General features: G+C 38.0%; 1 protein-coding gene across 1 annotated transcript in view; it reads left to right on the top strand.

Annotated features, from left to right (window-relative positions):
- Positions 1–18142, top strand: part of LOC136764105 (probable polypeptide N-acetylgalactosaminyltransferase 8) — a 52523-nt gene that overhangs the window by 884 nt on the left and 33497 nt on the right. The gene's annotated exons all lie outside the window — the stretch shown is intronic.

The following is an 18142-nucleotide window of genomic DNA, read 5'->3' as shown; positions in this document are numbered from 1 at the left end:
CAAAACACACAGAAAAACAGATGCCAAATATATCATTTAATTTGCAAGTAAGGTCAACAAGGGGTTCACAACATTATATGTTATATAATATAAAATATCTCCAAATAAGTTTTGATATCTCAAAATGAATAAATATTGCATTAGTGATAGCTATCTGGACTCACCAGCTACATAAAACACAAAATACTAAGAAAGAGAAAGTTTCATACAACAGATGTATTCTTCCCAGAGGAACCATAAACAGCACAAGGGGAATGTGATTCAGCCTTTAATCCCGGAAGCCAGATCCCCAAACGATCAACGTTTTGGTGACATTTGTAATGCTAACTATTGTCACACATTTGCCAGAAGTTATATACTAATAAATCATGCAAACTATAATATCTCTATCAGACTTGTAGTCGAGTCACCATAGTTCGAGTACGAGTCTGAATGCGAGTCACCATGGTTCGAATCTGAGTCAGTCAACCATGGTTCGAGTCCGAATCTGAGTCACCATGGTTATTTGTGTGACTCAAATCTAAAGTTGAATTTAATTTAGGAGCAACAGCCCAGATTACAAAGATTAAAGTTTAGTTGGTCTGTTTTTCCATTTCTCTTTATTGTTTATTCATGTTTCTTAACATTATCAAAATGAAATAAAATAAGCTCTGTAAGAGACAATTTCCACTGTCAATATCCTAATGATACACTGTAAAAAATGAAGTGTTCAAATTACTTAAAAAAATGTAGGCAACAGTTTGCATGGATCTTTTTGAGTTGTTTTAACTTGCTGTGTTTTTTAAGTACAATGGACTTATATAACCAACTTACAATTTACCCAATTCAGTTATGTCAGAACAACATATATTAATGTGGTGTTGGTTGGTGTAACTTAATTTTATTTTGTTCTGACAACTTAAAATATAAAGTTGAATTATCTCTATTTCCTAGTCAATGCAACTAGGAATAATGAGTGGCTACAATAAAAGTGTTTTGAGTTGTTTTAACTAAAAAAGTTCCCTGCAAACAGTTGCCTTAATTTTCCTGCTTTAACACTACTAAAAATTATGCAATTTCCTCAGAGCTCAAATAAATCAATTATTCCAAACAGCTCAGAGGAAAGTTTTTATTCAAACATTTTTGTGACTGTTGAATTACAATACAAACAAGTATGCTTCTGACAGATTTATGTAATCTGCTCATATAATAATCCAACCGAGAATCCAAAAAGTCTCAAACTCAAGTGTCCCTATTATTTTGTATCTCTGTATGTTCTGACATTGTCCATTTACAACCAGTGTCAATGTAATTTAAGTAAAAAAACAAAAGGAAATGACTGTTTTCATTATTTGTTACCCCTCTGTATGTTCAAGAAACTATAAACGCCATGTAAATTAAGTAACAAAACTAAAAAAAGGTACAAAAAAAGCCACCACATTGCTTCAAAACAGCACAAAATTTTAACCTCTACATAAAACTTCAGGAAACGTCAGAGCACAGACAATTTTTATCCACCAGGCTTCACTACGATCCTTAAGCTAACAAGAGCACTTTCGGAGACAGTTTCCCATTATCCAGCTCCAGAAAAACCTGCTGAAACACTTAAAATGTAAACTTCAGATCTTTTGGGTACTGCAGATTTAAGGCATATATAAAGCCTAACAGAGTGCAGCATGCCTGTGGCACATTACTGATACTGGACATTACTTCTTCACCCTCAAATATGACACCAATGTCCTCTAGGCTGTCACCCGCCAGTGCACGTTCTTTGTTGATCACAAAGATCTTTAAAATGTGTTGAGAGAAGTCCTCTCACCATCCACATCCTGTTAAATCACACAAACAAAAAAGAAAAGGGCTCCTTTAATCCAGTCAGGCAGTATATCTTCCTTCAACCTTTGACTGTATGTCTTCATTACCCCTGTATAAGTTAATGACCAAGCTCTCAACATTTTTGGTTGCCGCCTTCCTTATATACGGCTATAGAGACAATTCCCTCTCCATTGACTTCCATTCATTCAGCAATAATAATAAATATAGCTGCAAGCAGCAATGCAGGGGGCCACGTACACATCTACACAGTACTAACATGGTCTAACACATTCTAATGTACTTCAGACCTGCTCTTTATGACACTTTATGCAATTTAAGCATTGCTGAAATTTGATTGGCTCATGGCAACTGTTAAGGTACAACGCTTCAGGTGAAGCAACCCTTCGGATCCCAGTGAATCAGGCAGTCAGGCCAGTCAGTGTTTCAGCTACAGGAGAGACTGTTCAGCAGGAGACGAGTGCTCGGGAAGAAAAATGCACAGACACAGAAGTAGTCCGTTTGTTTATCTTCAGTTTATTGAAAGTTTCACACAGCCTTTATACAGTCTAACAAACAACTTCAGTGACAGTTACGGGGCAGTCCCGATACATAGTTACACAACATAATAGTACTGATTCATTGGCTAAGGCGTTTGGGAAAGAAAAAGTTTTGCAGTGTTCCCACAAGCAGGTGCACGTCATGCCTCGTGGGAATGTTATTGTCCGAGGATGTGTGTAACCCATAATATATGTGTATTTCGGGAAGGGGAAAGTGTAGCACATATTGTACGAACAACATGTTTTGTGTCTGCCACAGCTTCAGGGATTACAAGCAGTTCTGCAAGCTATTTCAGCAGTGTGCATAAGACATAGATAATAAGTAAAGTTATGAATAACTCACAGTTCCTAACTAGTAACTTACTGGCAAGTTTCGTATATTTTCTAACAGTTATACAGTGGGTATATACAAATACATAGAAGGCAATTTTACCCCAACAGCAACCATCTAGTTTCATCAATCATATTGCCGTTAACAAATCTGATGGAGGATCTAGCCAAGGGCATGTGTACAATATTCCACATCAATTGTAGCTGTGGTTTCAGAGAAGAAGACGTTTGTAAATTGTCCAAAATGTGTCACATAAACCAATCTGGCCACCAGCCCATGTGACATATGGCTTCCATATTACATATGGCATCGCTCTACACAGCTGTGTATCACTGTATGAAGTGTATCGTTTCTATAAGCTGTTGAAAATAACGGCAGAAACAATATCTTAATATTACTAATAAAATCTATTAGTTGCAGGCAATTATTGAGGCTTCCAGGTGATTCCAGTCAAGAAATGTATGGTTTCAGACTCCTAATAATATAAATCAGATGAAGGTAAATTGTGACAAAATCGGCACAGTTTTCATGGTCAAGTTCCCCCTCTTGTGGTCAAATATGTTAAAGTACAAGCCAGTATTAATCTCAAAAAATCAACAACCCTGATTTGATTTCAATGTATCATTTTTAATTAAATTAGTAATAATATGAATAGCTCTGGTATCATAATAAAAGAGTAAACACTTTAATCTACAGGTCTCGTTTGTGTACATCAATATAAAACCTGTATAGCTTAGAACTGCTGCAGCTTTTCAATTCACAGTTACCTTCCAAACCTCATTTAGTTGCTTACTTTGTTTAATTGTATTGTCACATTGATTACCGATGTGCACGTTATATATAATTACAGCTTGTAAATGCAATGTTTTTTATAAAGGGGCAAATATCTCCAGTTAATAATACTAATCGCCTCAATTAGTAGGTCAGTTTTGTCCGGTGTAGTTCCCACAGTAAACGTCTTATGTTCACAATTTCAACTCTACTTTATAGAGCCAGAGATCCTGCACAGTTGAGTATATAACATGTCACCATAAGTTACGATTTCATTGAAAGAGAAGAGGACAAAGTTATTCCCCCCGTGTTGCATCGTTAACTATTTAAACAGGCAGTAATGCACTCGTTGTGATCTCAGTTTGAAATTACTTTCAACTGAAAGCAATAATCCACCGCTAAAGATTCAGCAACGTCATTGCTGTTGTACCACTGCTCATTTTCATGTATTTATTTTATAAAACGTGTATTCATATTTCTTGTGAATCACATTGAATCCTATTTTTTAGTTTCACTTTTGTTTTCTCTTGCTTCTCTTCACGTTTTCTCTACAGCTGAAACAACCCTCACTACAAACACATCTCAGTTTATGCTATTTGTATTTGCAGGCAGAAGTGTCTGTGTTTAAAATTATATTTTCCACTCTAATACTGTTGCAAGTGACTGATAGTGTTTTGTTGTTACGATGTACATGCACAAGATAGCCGCTTCGTTTTTTTTTTTTTTTTTTTTTATCTCAGAGCTGTTTGTGGTATATGCTGCTACCAGTGGTGACAGTGTGTCATTGCAGGCTTAAAATTGAACAAAATGTACAGTAAGTCTAAATCTTTTGTTCATTACTGCTGTTTCATCATGTAGGAACTTTTCTTTTAGAATGTGTGTAGAACACAGCCCAAAGATACTGTATACTAAAGCACACATCAGCCAGTTTAAGGGTTTATGAGAAATCGAGGCTGAAGTGTTCAGCATAATGCAAGATGGTTGCCACACCATGTGACTTATACATTTTTGGAAATAGCCAAATCAAGTACTAACATAAGCGCAATAGTTATAGGCATGTGAACATATTCTGGTGGAAGAGAAGAAAAAATAAGTATAATAATAATAATAATGACCAGTGACCACCATATTGCTTATGGGGTGAACCCTGTCAAGTAACAATCAGTCCAATACATTCTAACATAGTTCCATACTGCACTATATGCATTTATTTGCAACTTGACCATCTCTGAAATTTGATTGGCTCATGGCAGCCATGTTGTTTTGAACAAATCTGATAGAGGAGCTAGCCAAGGTCACTTGTACAAAATTTCGTATCAATCAGACCAACCGTTTCGGAGAAGAAGATCTTTGAAGATTCTTGGCCAATCCAATATGGCTGCCAAACCATGTGACTTATCGACTTGTCTTGAACAAATCTGAATATAGGCCATAACATAACACCACACACCAAGTTTCACATTTGTCCCATCTGCGGTTTCAGACAAGAAGATTTTTGTAGATTTTCCAAAATGTGTCACTTAAGCCACTATGGCCACCAGACCATTTGACATATAGCCATCTATCACTGTATGAAGTTTCATGATTTTTTGTCAAGCGGTTTGGTTTTTATAGGTGTTTGAAAAAAACGGTGGAAAAATAATAATAATAACTAGAAGTTGAATGCAACTTTTAAGGCTTCCATGTTGTATCAGTAGGTATATCAGTTATGCACAGACATAAACACAGAGCGTGTATGAGCGTTTTAGGGACATTAGAAGTTTTGGCGGAAGGACAAAAATAAAATAATAATAATAATAATAAAAACAGAAACAATAGGCTTCCAGCACTTCGTGCATGGAAGCCTAATAATCCTAACAATGACAATAGGGTTCCAGCAACTTCATTGCTTGGCCCCCTAATAATAATAATCCTAACAATAACAATAGGCTTCCAGCAACTTCGTTGCTTGGCCCCCTAATAATATACAGCCAATTCATATTGAAAGGGACAAAAACTTGAATGTAACCTGGGCACTCTTAAACTGTGCAATTTCAAAGACAGCACAGAGCATAATGTATAACTGCATATTTGTTCTGCAAGTAAATGTACAGCTTAATGTTTGATTTCTTTATTATTTTGCATTGAATAGGTGAACTGAAGGCAGCTAAACTGAATACAACTTATGAATGTACACTCACCTAAAGGATTATTAGGAATACCTGTTCAATTTCTCATTAATGCAATTATCTAACCAACCAATCACATGGCAGTTGCTTCAATGCATTTAGGGGTGTGGTCCTGGTCAAGACAATTTCCTGAACTCCAAACTGAATGTCTGAATGGGAAAGAAAGGTGATTTAAGCAATTTTGAGCGTGGCATGGTTGTTGGTGCCAGACGGGCCGGTCTGAGTATTTCACAATCTGCTCAGTTACTGGGATTTTCACGCACAACCATTTCTAGGGTTTACAAAGAATGGTGTGAAAAGGGAAAAACATCCAGTATGCGGCAGTCCTGTGGGCGAAAATGCCTTGTTGATGCTAGAGGTCAGAGGAGAATGGGCCGACTGATTCAAGCTGATAGAAGAGCAACTTTGACTGAAATAACCACTCGTTACAACCGAGGTATGCAGCAAAGCATTTGTGAAGCCACAACACGTACAACCTTGAGGCGGATGGGCTACAACAGCAGAAGACCCCACTGGGTACCACTCATCTCCACTACAAATAGGAAAAAGAGGCTACAATTTGCACAAGCTCACCAAAATTGGACAGTTGAAGACTGGAAAAATGTTGCCTGGTCTGATGAGTCTCGATTTCTGTTGAGACATTCAGATGGTAGAGTCAGAATTTGGCGTAAACAGAATGAGAACATGGATCCATCATGCCTTGTTACCACTGTGCAGGCTGGTGGTGGTGGTGTAATGGTGTGGGGGATGTTTTCTTGGCACACTTTAGGCCCCTTAGTGCCAATTGGGCATCGTTTAAATGCCACGGCCTACCTGAGCATTGTTTCTGACCATGTCCATCCCTTTATGACCACCATGTACCCATCCTCTGATGGCTACTTCCAGCAGGATAATGCACCATGTCACAAAGGTCGAATCATTTCAAATTGGTTTCTTGAACATGACAATGAGTTCACTGTACTAAACTGGCCCCCACAGTCACCAGATCTCAACCCAATAGAGCATCTTTGGGATGTGGTGGAACGGGAGCTTCGTGCCCTGGATGTGCATCCCACAAATCTCCATCAACTGCAAGATGCTATCCTATCAATATGGGCCAACATTTCTAAAGAATGCTTTCAGCACCTTGTTGAATCAATGCCACGTAGAATTAAGGCAGTTCTGAAGGCGAAAGGGGGTCAAACACAGTATTAGTATGGTGTTCCTAATAATCCTTTAGGTGAGTGTATATTAGCACCCTGAAACTACAATGGGGCCTCTCTAGCCAGAAGTTTCTACAAAAAAAAGAGGACCAAGGTTAATATAGCCTTAAGTAGATTTAAAACATTTCCATCCTAAGAAGACATCAGGAAATATGAAAATGTCTGACCCAGAAAAAAAACGAACTAATTGGGCATACCAGGTAGTCTTTGATGAGGCCATCTTCCCCCAAGTACTTAAATCAAGCACCATATCATGACTTCTCTTCTTTTCTCAATGGTACCGCTTCCCTGTAAAGTGTTACAGGTTTTTTGTTTAGTGATCGTAATCAAATTTATTTTCAGTGTGCCTAGGGACACATCCTGTGATAGCTGGTAATACATTTATGAGGTCCATTATTACATTTACATTCCATTATGGTCTGTAGCTTTCTTCCTGCTGTGCCTCCCTTGGAATTGAAAATGGACAGCAGTCTTGGTGTGTATTTGTCAAACAGTGACATGAATTTTGGTTCCAGACGCAAAGTAGTTATTCTCAGGAACTCTTCCTGGACCTGTGAAGCACAAAAGACAAAAGAAAACAATAATATACAACTACCAATCACAATTTTTCAATGTTAAGTAACTGTAATAGACTTGACAACCAAGAAAGAAGCCAAATACAGGAAATGACCTGAGATAAGTTAAACATGGATGGCCATCTCGCCTTCATATCAGCAACTGATGGACACTGGAGAACAACTTCCTGTCTTCGCAGTGTAGAAGTCTTTGCCATTTTTTCACTAATGATCTTGGAGTTGTCTCTCTTTTTTGTTTCTTCAATCAATTCCTCCCTCTCTTCTTCAAGAGTTTCCTTTGTCTCTCCAGTTGGGTAAGGTGGTAAATAATTCACCTCTGCCTTTTTAGGTTTTTTAACATTCCTGGCAGGCGATGTGTCGTCTGGGTGTTTCTGTTTGAGGGCATTTACAGTGAGCTCAGGACATCCAAGGTTCCTGAGCTTTGTCCTGTAATTCTCCATTTTATACTTTAAGCTCGTTTGGCACCCATAGAAACTTGAAACCGAGCTGGGTTCTTTGTGACAAGGATGCTTCTTGACAAATGCTTCTGCAACAGCATAAATCTGTGTACTGGATGGATATGCTACAACTGATAGATTGTCTCTGCCAACTTTTCAAGAATGTCTGCCTTAATGCTTGGTGTATTCAGGAGACTGCCATCCTTGAGATAACTTTTACTGGCTCACTCTAACACAAGCTCAGTGTTGTAGGAGAATCGAGGGATGGGAAACTCCAGTGGCCAAGGGACAGATCTTTCTGCACTTAGGTCAGGAGACAACAAAACCGTGTCCGCAGAGGAACCATGCGATATAGAGAAACTGGCCTCATCTGGTAAAGGGCTCAGGGAGACACTCTCAATGGTGTCAATATCAGTAGACCTTGGCAGGCACACTGAGGATGCAATATGCACAACTTTCACTGTGTCCTTATCTTGAATTAGGTCAGTAAAAAACTGGTCTCCAAAATCACTGTCCATATATTGAAGAGTAAACTCCCCTTGTACACAGAATGTCTCTTGGACAGCTGTGTGGAGTTCTTCCACTGTAGGCGGGATTCCTGTAGGTAGGGTCAATTTTCGTATATCATGGTCTTCAAGAATTACCCTCAGTATCACAGGCTGAGACATTTTTTCTGACTGCAACCGAGGAGTGTGAAAGAGTACATAAGAAGAAAATGTGATCTATATTTGAAGGAAATCACACAAAATAAATGTTTATTACAGTTAAATACCTACTCTAACCATTACCAGTTTATTTAGAATACATACGTACATACATAGATACATAAACAAATCAATAAACTAATTATTTTAATTTATAGCAGTACAGGTACCAATATTCAAAACATTAATAAAAAAATATATTTGTTTTGCCAACAAAGGCAAAAAAGTTTGAGAATGAGAATATAATTAAGTTTTCCATTCAATAAAGCACTTCAAAGTTTGAATGTGTGTGAGTACAGATTTATTTTATGGGAAATTATTGGTTGACAATATGCATTTTAGCTGGCGTTTTGTTTGTGTTTTCCCCATACATTATGGGATGTAAATGAAAATGATCTTATTTAGATATTTCTTCTGTTTGCAGAATGAAATGCAATCCCCGTATCTATTGCAACAATGAAGTGCCATGACTCACGGTCTTTAGTTTTAGTTTTTTGAGCAGTACATCTGTGGGGAGCATAGTTAGTTTTCTTTCTCTGTTATTGCGTGTTTCCTGAAAAGGCTAAATAAAATGCCAGGCACCTTTTCTGTACTCCCTGTTTAATTTGTTTTCCTTTCAAAACTGAACAAAGCTGTCACAATGTGTATGAACTCACTGCACAGAATATACAGTGTTACTGGACACTCACTATCGTCCCAATTTTTAACAGGACACTAACTGACAAATACTTCGTTTACTACTATAAAGTAAAATACACATTGACCGATACTACCATATTATAAATTAGACCAGGGTGTGTATTTAATCAGTACATTATATGAGTTTTGATCTGAATCGATTTTACTTTTGTTTAGTCGTTGGTACGTCAATACTCCGCGAAGCCCTCCTCACTAACGTTCCAGAACGTTTACTGCTCAAGTGTTAACCTAAATTGCAGTAACAACTAGCTGAAAAAGCATAATTAATAATGCATGAAATAATGTTCACAAATCTATTTGAAAATCTACCTCACAAACGAAGTTAGTTTGACTATAGCGATCTAGCTAGAGTGAGCTTTTAGGATCTATATAAATAGTTAGCTAGCTAAATATTACACATGAAACATGATAGAAAACAAGCAAATTAGCCAGCGAATGCACATCAACCTGGGACTAAGATTACTCCTGTGACAGGTTGAACTACACAGTATATAGGTTATTCATAAAACAGTGAGATTAAAAATCTGACCTTAAGTAAATTGCCAAAATGGCAGCTGAAGACTGCGCTCGCTGTATCTTCACAAGGTGGGTATCAGCGCAGGGGGCATGCCTCGACAAATTAATTGCATGTGCGCATGCCTAACTACATCACAACATGAGGAATTGATTTGAACTGAAAAAAGTATGTTACACCCACTACATTTACCATTCTCGTTATAAGAGCTGCGTTCTGTTCCACGAACGTACAATTATCTGGAATAGACAATAACTCACTTTTCTTGAGTGTATCTTAGTTTGTTATTTGAGTAATGTTTGCTTTACCCCAGAAACATTTTTTACAGTGTATACTTAAAAGTTATCAAAAGCACATGTTCTATACAAACACATAATTGTTGCATGTTGTATATTATTATACAATTATATAATATTATATATCACACTGTATTTTAGGTGTCTAATTTGGATATTCATCAGCACTTTGCATATTCAGTTACAAACTACACACAAAAGTATATTTTGATTTTGATTTAATATTATTTAATGACCTATGATTTCACAACAGACTTGCCAAATCCTACAGTTACAGTAGTTGTAGTCTGCTTTTCAACTATTTAATTTCAACCACCCTTAGTTCTAATGTTTTCCAACACTTTGATTTATCGATTAATGCATCACTCAGTCGGCTTGTTTGCACGGTGCGTTCACGTCAGACAGACGTTCTGCAGTGAGTGTGAAGGAAGCTGTTTACATGACTTGATATTCCAGAAATACATATTGGGAGGAATACTTACATATGAACCAGCATGAATACATAATGTGCAGGAGGACACCAGGTGAATATTTGTAGTTGGTGGTCAATCAATTAAAGTTTTTTTGTTGTTGTTGTACATGTTGCTCTTATTTTTACTTCTTAGTTAATGGAATTTTGTATGTATTTATTATTAAATAATGATAATAACAATTAGTCACGAGAGAGATGGGGAGGAGGGATTATTATTATTATTATTATTATTAACTAGTCGAGAGAGAGAGAGACGGGGAGGAGGGGATGTTTTAAATAGTGCAATAGCACAAATATTTATGCGTTATATTTTACAACATAAAACAGTTTATACATATTATTTTATTAACTCGAGCTTGTTGAGCTGAAGAGATCGGCGTGCAAATAAAAGTATTATTAATAATATAATATGAATGTTGTGTAGAAAATCACGTGTTTCAGGAATCAACACGATTATAAGTCTTTCACAATGACTAATGTTATTACAAAGCCAAGATTGTGGGCTATATTATATTCAGTAGGCTATAGTCTACCAGAAACAAACTGCATATCCAGCTGTTGGAGGAGAAACTATTTATAACTTATTAATTTTGAGGTGTTTACAGCTGAAACTCACTATATGTATTTAATATTTATTACATATAAGAATGGATATGAGGGAGAAAATCACATATGCAGAGATTTACTTTTAAATTGAAAAATGCGCACAGCGGCTATGGTGGTTCTAAACGGTTTTTAATGTTATTGTCTGCTCCTTTTATCTAACCTATTTATTCATTGTATTCTATTGTGTGAATAAACTGCTCTTTTGGGCATCTTTTTGAATTACATTTCAATATTCTTACCTTAACCGAAGGGGACTTGTGTGGGGTGATTTCAATATTGTTAAATTTCACTTATATCCAATTTTGTATTCATCTATATAGTTAATTATTTCATTGTTCCCATATATACAACAACAAAATAAATAAATACATAGATTAATTCAAAATGAGTACATTGAAATATATATGATCTATGTATTATTTCATTTTTTAATTTTTTAATTAATGTGTTTTGTTATTTATGTATTTATGATTGCACAAATTACCCTCCATATTTATTTACTGAATTGAGTATGTACTTTGAAAAAATGACTACTACTGCCGGTCAGTCTGTTTTGGAATCGTGGGACATTAAGGAATACTTTATCTAAATCAAATGAAACAGAACGTGTGTAATTTGTAATTGCTGATGAATATGCAAAATGGTGATGAACTAACACCAGTGATAAAATGTGCATGACGAAAAGACCTGTGCCTGTATTTTAGTGCTGAGAGCCATGTAAGTCTTTGATAAGGACTTCAGCCAAATAATAAAATAAAAAAGTGCATTTTTCCTCAATTAATCCCTGTTGGTTCTCTTGGTACATTTTATAAATATAAGTTGTGATTAGAGGCCACTTGCAGGTCTGCTTGTACATGTGAAAGTTTCCTTTTGTTCACAGCTTTTTGTCAATCTTTCTCAGTCAAAAATTGCATTCAGCAATTGATTTAAAAACGCAGCATTTGTGAAGTCCTAATCTATAATCAGATTATTTATTGATGTATTTGATATTTCTTGGCAGAGGCCCTTATCCAGTGCGACTTACAACATTAGTGCAATACAAAGTGACATAAGTGCACACGTACACTCCATGCTTGCTTTCTATCACACAGCGCACACACCCCTGCGAGTCCAACACAAAGTCCCACAGTTTATTCATTTCGGCGTATCAGTACCCTTCCATGCTTAGATTTTTGCTTGCACTTGCACTGTGTACCAATGTACCTTAATTATTTTCAGCTTATATTTTGCCTACTTAAAAATATCTACTGCTTTTACATTTTGTAAAAATAACTAAGACTGGTTGTAGATAAACTAGTGGCATTGATTTTTTTTAAAGAAGAAAAATTATGTTGTGGTATTAAACTACTGTAAATTGCATAAATTGTATTATACAAATTAAATAATGTATTTATTTATTGAGAATTTAGAGATATTTTTCCCAACTTTATTAAGTCAGAGTCTTAAAAATGAATGATTGTGGCCATAAGATACAGGAGTTAACAATAATCAAAATGCTTCTTTCCTGTGTGTCCAACAGACACGTCCATTGCTGACCACAATTAATCACAACAGGACAGACTTAATGTTTTGTCTATTTCCTCCTGGTGCCAGAGTGCAGCACCACTAAGAATTTTGGGCCCCATGAAGAGATTGCAATTTGGGCCACCCACTCCCCCAGAAAGTCACAGCCCCGGGTAGTCACTAATGAACTGTTCACACCACATTTAAAAGTAGCAATAAGCTGTGATATGTGCTTCAGTCGGCACAGTTTGAAATCTCACATTTCAACCCTCCTTTCTCAACATACTGTAGCCTACAATTACTTTACTATGGTTAAATGAGGTTTGCTTGAAATACCATGCTGAAGATAACATTATTTTCTTCATGTTTATTTAGGTATTTATCATTCAAGTTATAAGACAAAGATAAAAAAAAATACCATCTTAGTATAAAAGAAAAAACAGATAACATGCCACAGGTTAACAATCAGTCCAGTCAAACCCTCTGAGAGATCAGGATAAATGAGGAGGAGGTACTAAAGGGACTAGCAGAATTAAAAACAAACAAATCACCTGGGCCAGATGGGATATTTCCAGCAGTACTTAAAGAAATGAGGGAAATTATTTATAGGCCGCTAACTCAAATATTCCAAATGACACTTAGAACAGGGGATGTGCCAACTGACTGGAAGACAGCAAATGTCATACCAATCCACAAGAAAGGGGACAAAACTGAGCCAGGAAATTACAGACCAATCAGTCTCACCTGCATCACCTGTAAAATGTTGGAAAAAATTATTAGACAGAAAATAGTGGAGCATCTTAATGAAAACCATATTCTTGAAGATAGTCAACATGGGTTTAGACGAGGCAGATCATGTCTTACTAATTTATTCGAATTTTTTGAACATCAGGTGAAAGCATATGATATGATATACTTAGATTTCCAAAAAGCTTTTGATAAGGTTCCACACCAAAGACTGATCCTCAGATTGGAAGCTGTAGGCATTCAGGGTAATGTAAGTAGATGGATTATGAACTGGTTGATGTACAGGACACGGAGGGTGTTGATTAGAGGAGTTGCCTCTATCTGGAGTGAGGTTGTTAGTGGAGTTCCACAGGGATCAGTTCTAGGGAATTTGCTTTGTCTAATCTATATTAATGATCTGGACTCTGGGATAGTTAGCAAATTTGTCAATTTTGCAGATGATACTAAAATAGGTGGCTCGGCTGATATAATCTTGGCAGCACACACTATTCAAAGGGACTTAGATAATATTCAGTTGTGGGCCGACACCTGGCAGATGAAATTCAATGCAGTGCAAGGCATTACATGCAGGTAACAAAAATGTCCACTATAATTGCACTATAGGAGGAATAGAACTAGATTAAATATCGCATGAGAAAGACCTAGGAGTCTATGTGGACTCCTCACTTTCTCCATCCAAACAATGTGGGGAAGCAATAAAAAAGGCAAACAGAATGCTAGGGTATATTGTCAAAAGTGTAGAATTTAAAACAAGGGCAGTAATGTTCAGACTGTACAATGCACTAGTTAGATCTCATCTGGATACTGTGTACAGTTCTGGGCTCTACCATTCAAGAAAGATATTGCTGCTCTAGAGGCAGTTCAGAGGAGAGCAACCAGACTTATTCCAGGTCTGAAGGGAATGTCCTACTGAGAGACTGAGGGAACTGAACCTTTTCAACCTGGAACAGAGGAGACTACGTGGGGACTTCATTCAAGTCTTCAAAATCATTGACCACATTGTAGAACCGTGTGGGAAATAAGTGGAGAAGTCGCGGAGATAAAGCAAACAGAACTTTAATCGAGCCGCTCGGAAGCTCCACGTCAGAAATAATTCCTTCAGTGAGACTTAATGTTTACAAACATGAGTACAACTTTATAGGAAAAATGACGTAACATCTTATGGCCGTTCATCCAATCAGAAGATACAGGTCCGGGTCCGTTTTATGATCTGTCCTCCCGTGAAGAGGTGATGGATCCAAAGCAGATGTCCGTCTTTGATGTGCACTAGGAAGATGTGATCCCACGGTCGTCATTTACCTAGTGTCAAACGTTCTTTAACAGAAACAATTCCTGCCTATCTGGAGAAACGATTAAGTCATAAACAAATTCTCAGCAGACATCTGTAGGCTATTTCGGCACTGTGTAATCTTTCATTACTGACGAGTTTCTAACAAATCGACCTTGTTGACCCTTTACTTGTCCTGCTAAATCGAATCTGCTCAGTCTGTATACAAAACTACTTCTAATGCTAGTATTAATATAAAACATTATATAATAATCACAAAACACTTTCTTCAACTTCCTATACAGAGTCTTCATTCCCTGCTGTTTGGCAATAGAGCAAAGCGGAAAGAAGCCAAAAAGTTATGTTTATCAGTTACAAGCAAATCCCCTTAGGGGTTAGGAAGATTTGACGCTGCGTTTTCAGCTCCTTCATCCCAACCCTTCCCCGTGGGGTGTATATGTGTGTACGGCGAGTGTAAGGGTGTCCCTGCTGTCGGGGAGAGCGATAAGTGTGTGTCCCTAAATGTGAATGTCCTGAAGGCGTCTCATGGAGCAGAGTGACCTTTGTAATAGTATCTTTCCAATGCATCCTTTGGTTTTCCTTGAGTCATGAGGTTTATTGCCTTTGATACTAAATCCATTTGTCCTCAGTCACATGGAGCCTCCAGAATCAAGGGGATAGAATAAGATTTGTGTCAATGGGTGTGTGAGTTTTGCTCCTCCCGAGTGAGGGACGGTGTCGTTTAGTAGAAATTTAGAGAAAGTCTGCCAACGAGGGTGTTTTAATTGCAGCTGTAACCATAGTAGATACATTATGAGGTTTACAAAGTTGATGAGATGCTCTTTGAACAGTGTATTTAAGACATAAAAAAGAAACATACAGACATAGCAGAATAGTAACTACCAATATCAATCTTTGTAACACAATCATACCCAGATTACCAAAGGTATCAGCAAGCCATCCCCAGAGGGTTTTTCCTCCGGAGGACTGGTGTATCTTTGTAGTTGCTTTCCTAATGTGCTCTATAAGATTATCAATGTGTTCAGAGTTATCTGGTATGTAAGTACAGCATTCCTGCCCTATAATGGCACATGTCCCTCCCTGTGCTGCTAGCAAGAAATCTAGAGCTAGCCTGTTCTGGAGGGCAACAGTTCGCATAGCCACTATTTCAGTTGTTAAATTGCTGAGAACTTCAGTTATAGAAATACTTAATGTTTCTAATATACCAGCTACTAATCTGATTTCCTTTATTGCTCTTCCGACTCCATACATAGGAAATAGTATGGAAGCAAACCTGTCTCCTTCCCCTATCTCACGTTTAGGGTGAGTAAATTGTTCTATATCTGGAAGGTATTTATCTTCAGTGTGACGCAAAGCTGGCACCACAAATCCTAAATAACAAGAACCTGTGAACTTACAAGGAAGTTCCCAATATGCCCGCATGCCACATATCCAATAAGTCCCATTCCATGGAGCGTAAAATTGACAAGTCTGATACCTAAAGTCAAGACCATCGATAGCCACAGTGTGATTACAAGTACTATTACCTATAAATTGGGATTGCATGGTTTGGTTATAGTATGAAACACACACAGATCCTTTGTTACTGTGAGCCAAGTCAATATATGGCATTTTAAAATCTCTTCTATTCTGATCCATCTTCGGTCTAAAGTACCATTCTCCTATGATGCCTAAGGCATAATCATATGCATACCGTACATTAGAGGCAACTCTAAGTTGTGAATAATCAGAAAATACTGGAATTGGAATGGGGATCATTGGAACCCCTTTCTTAGTGTCATGTGGAATGTGGGAACAAACCCAACATTTTGTTTTATTAAGGGCATTTGCATAGGTGCGTGTCATTTGGATAAATTTGTTATCTGTCCATGATTCAACTAAGGACAGGCAGATCAGTCCAAATACTGTAGTGTACACAGTCGTCTTCATGCTGGATTATCTCTTAGTACCTGTAGGGGGACAAAACCTTTACCAGTTAGGGGAATGTCTCTCAAAATTCCGGAAATCTGCAACTGTTGCTTTCCTAGGAATGAGAAAAGATAAAGGTTTAGTACACAGTTCTCCTGGATTATAATTTTTAACTTGTGACCAATGTTTCCATCTAGTACCCCCCTCCTGTCCGTCAATACAGACCGTCTGTAGTGTCTGTAGAAAGAAGGACATTATGCGGTCCTGTCCATTTGGGCCTGAGCCCTGGTCTGCTTGGGATTATTTTACACAAGCCTCAACCCATTTTGTGAAATGGTCAATTATTACCAAGCAATAGGATTTCACATGACATTTTGTCAGGGGTCCTGTAAAGTCAATTTGAATATTTTCCCACGGACCTCTAGGCCGGGGCTGGTGTGATTTAGTGACTTTGATTGGTTTACCTGGGTTTACTTGTGCGCAAGGAATACACTGTTGACACCACTTCGCAGTGTCCCTGCCTATGCCAGGCCACCACCAGTGTTCACGCAATTGAGTTAACATGGACTTGCGACCCGTGTGAGCTGGGCCATGGTACTGGTCCAGAAGCGTTGACCTAATACACTGGGGAGAGAATACACATTGTAAGTTAGGACTTCGCCACAAACCGTCTGAGTGTACTGCACTTCCCTTAACCCACTCTTGTTCTTCATTCTCCTCACAGTCTTTCTGTAGCTGTGCGAGGTCAGTAGTTTCTGGTTCTAGGATACTCGCAAGTTTACTAGAGCAGGGGAATCCTGCTAACGTCACATGACTGCCTGTCTCTGCTGCCTTTTTCGCAGCTAGGTCTGCAAAGTGATTCCCACGGGTGCGCGGGCATTCATCATCAGAAAGACTCTGATGAGCTTTCACTTTAACTACTGCTACCTTTTCTGGAAGGTGTGCTGCCTCAGCTAGGTCTATAACATACTCATAATTTTTTATTACTTCTCCTGCTGTTGTTATAAACCCTCTACGTTCCCAGGTTGCCATGTACTACTCCAAATGCATAGCGACTGTCAGTGAAAATATTAACTTTAATGTCTTTCGCTATTTTTAATGACTCAGTCAACGCCACGAGTTCTGCCACTTGGGCTGAACAGTGTCCTGGCAGGGATCCAGATTTTACAACGGTGCTGTCATCCAATACCACCGCCCACCCAGTGTGGGGGATTCCATCTATTATTTTCCTGGATCCATCAACATATAGTTCCAAGTCAGGGTCTGTGAGGGGGTTTTCTAGGAAGCGACTGTGGTCCTCCTGGAGCATCTACTATTGGAGACTGAACGCAATTTGCCGGTGTGTAATAATTCAACTAACGTGTGTCCTGTATGCAGAATCAACTGTGTGTTCATTACAATCGGCTCGCATGCCTGCACTGCCCAAGAGGCGCAGTCTACTGCTGCCATACAGCGATGCATGCCTGCTGCTATCGTAGGTTGCTTTGTGGAGTAATAGGCGACGGGACGTTGCCTATCCCCATGTTCCTGTGTCAGAACTGCTGTATAATAGATCCCATCCTGGGAACAG

Source organism: Amia ocellicauda, chromosome 12, assembly GCF_036373705.1.
Source record: "Amia ocellicauda isolate fAmiCal2 chromosome 12, fAmiCal2.hap1, whole genome shotgun sequence".
NCBI classification, from domain to species: domain Eukaryota; kingdom Metazoa; phylum Chordata; class Actinopteri; order Amiiformes; family Amiidae; genus Amia; species Amia ocellicauda.
The sequence above is the reverse complement of the archived record's forward strand: the minus strand, read 5'-3'. Positions and strand labels throughout refer to the sequence as shown.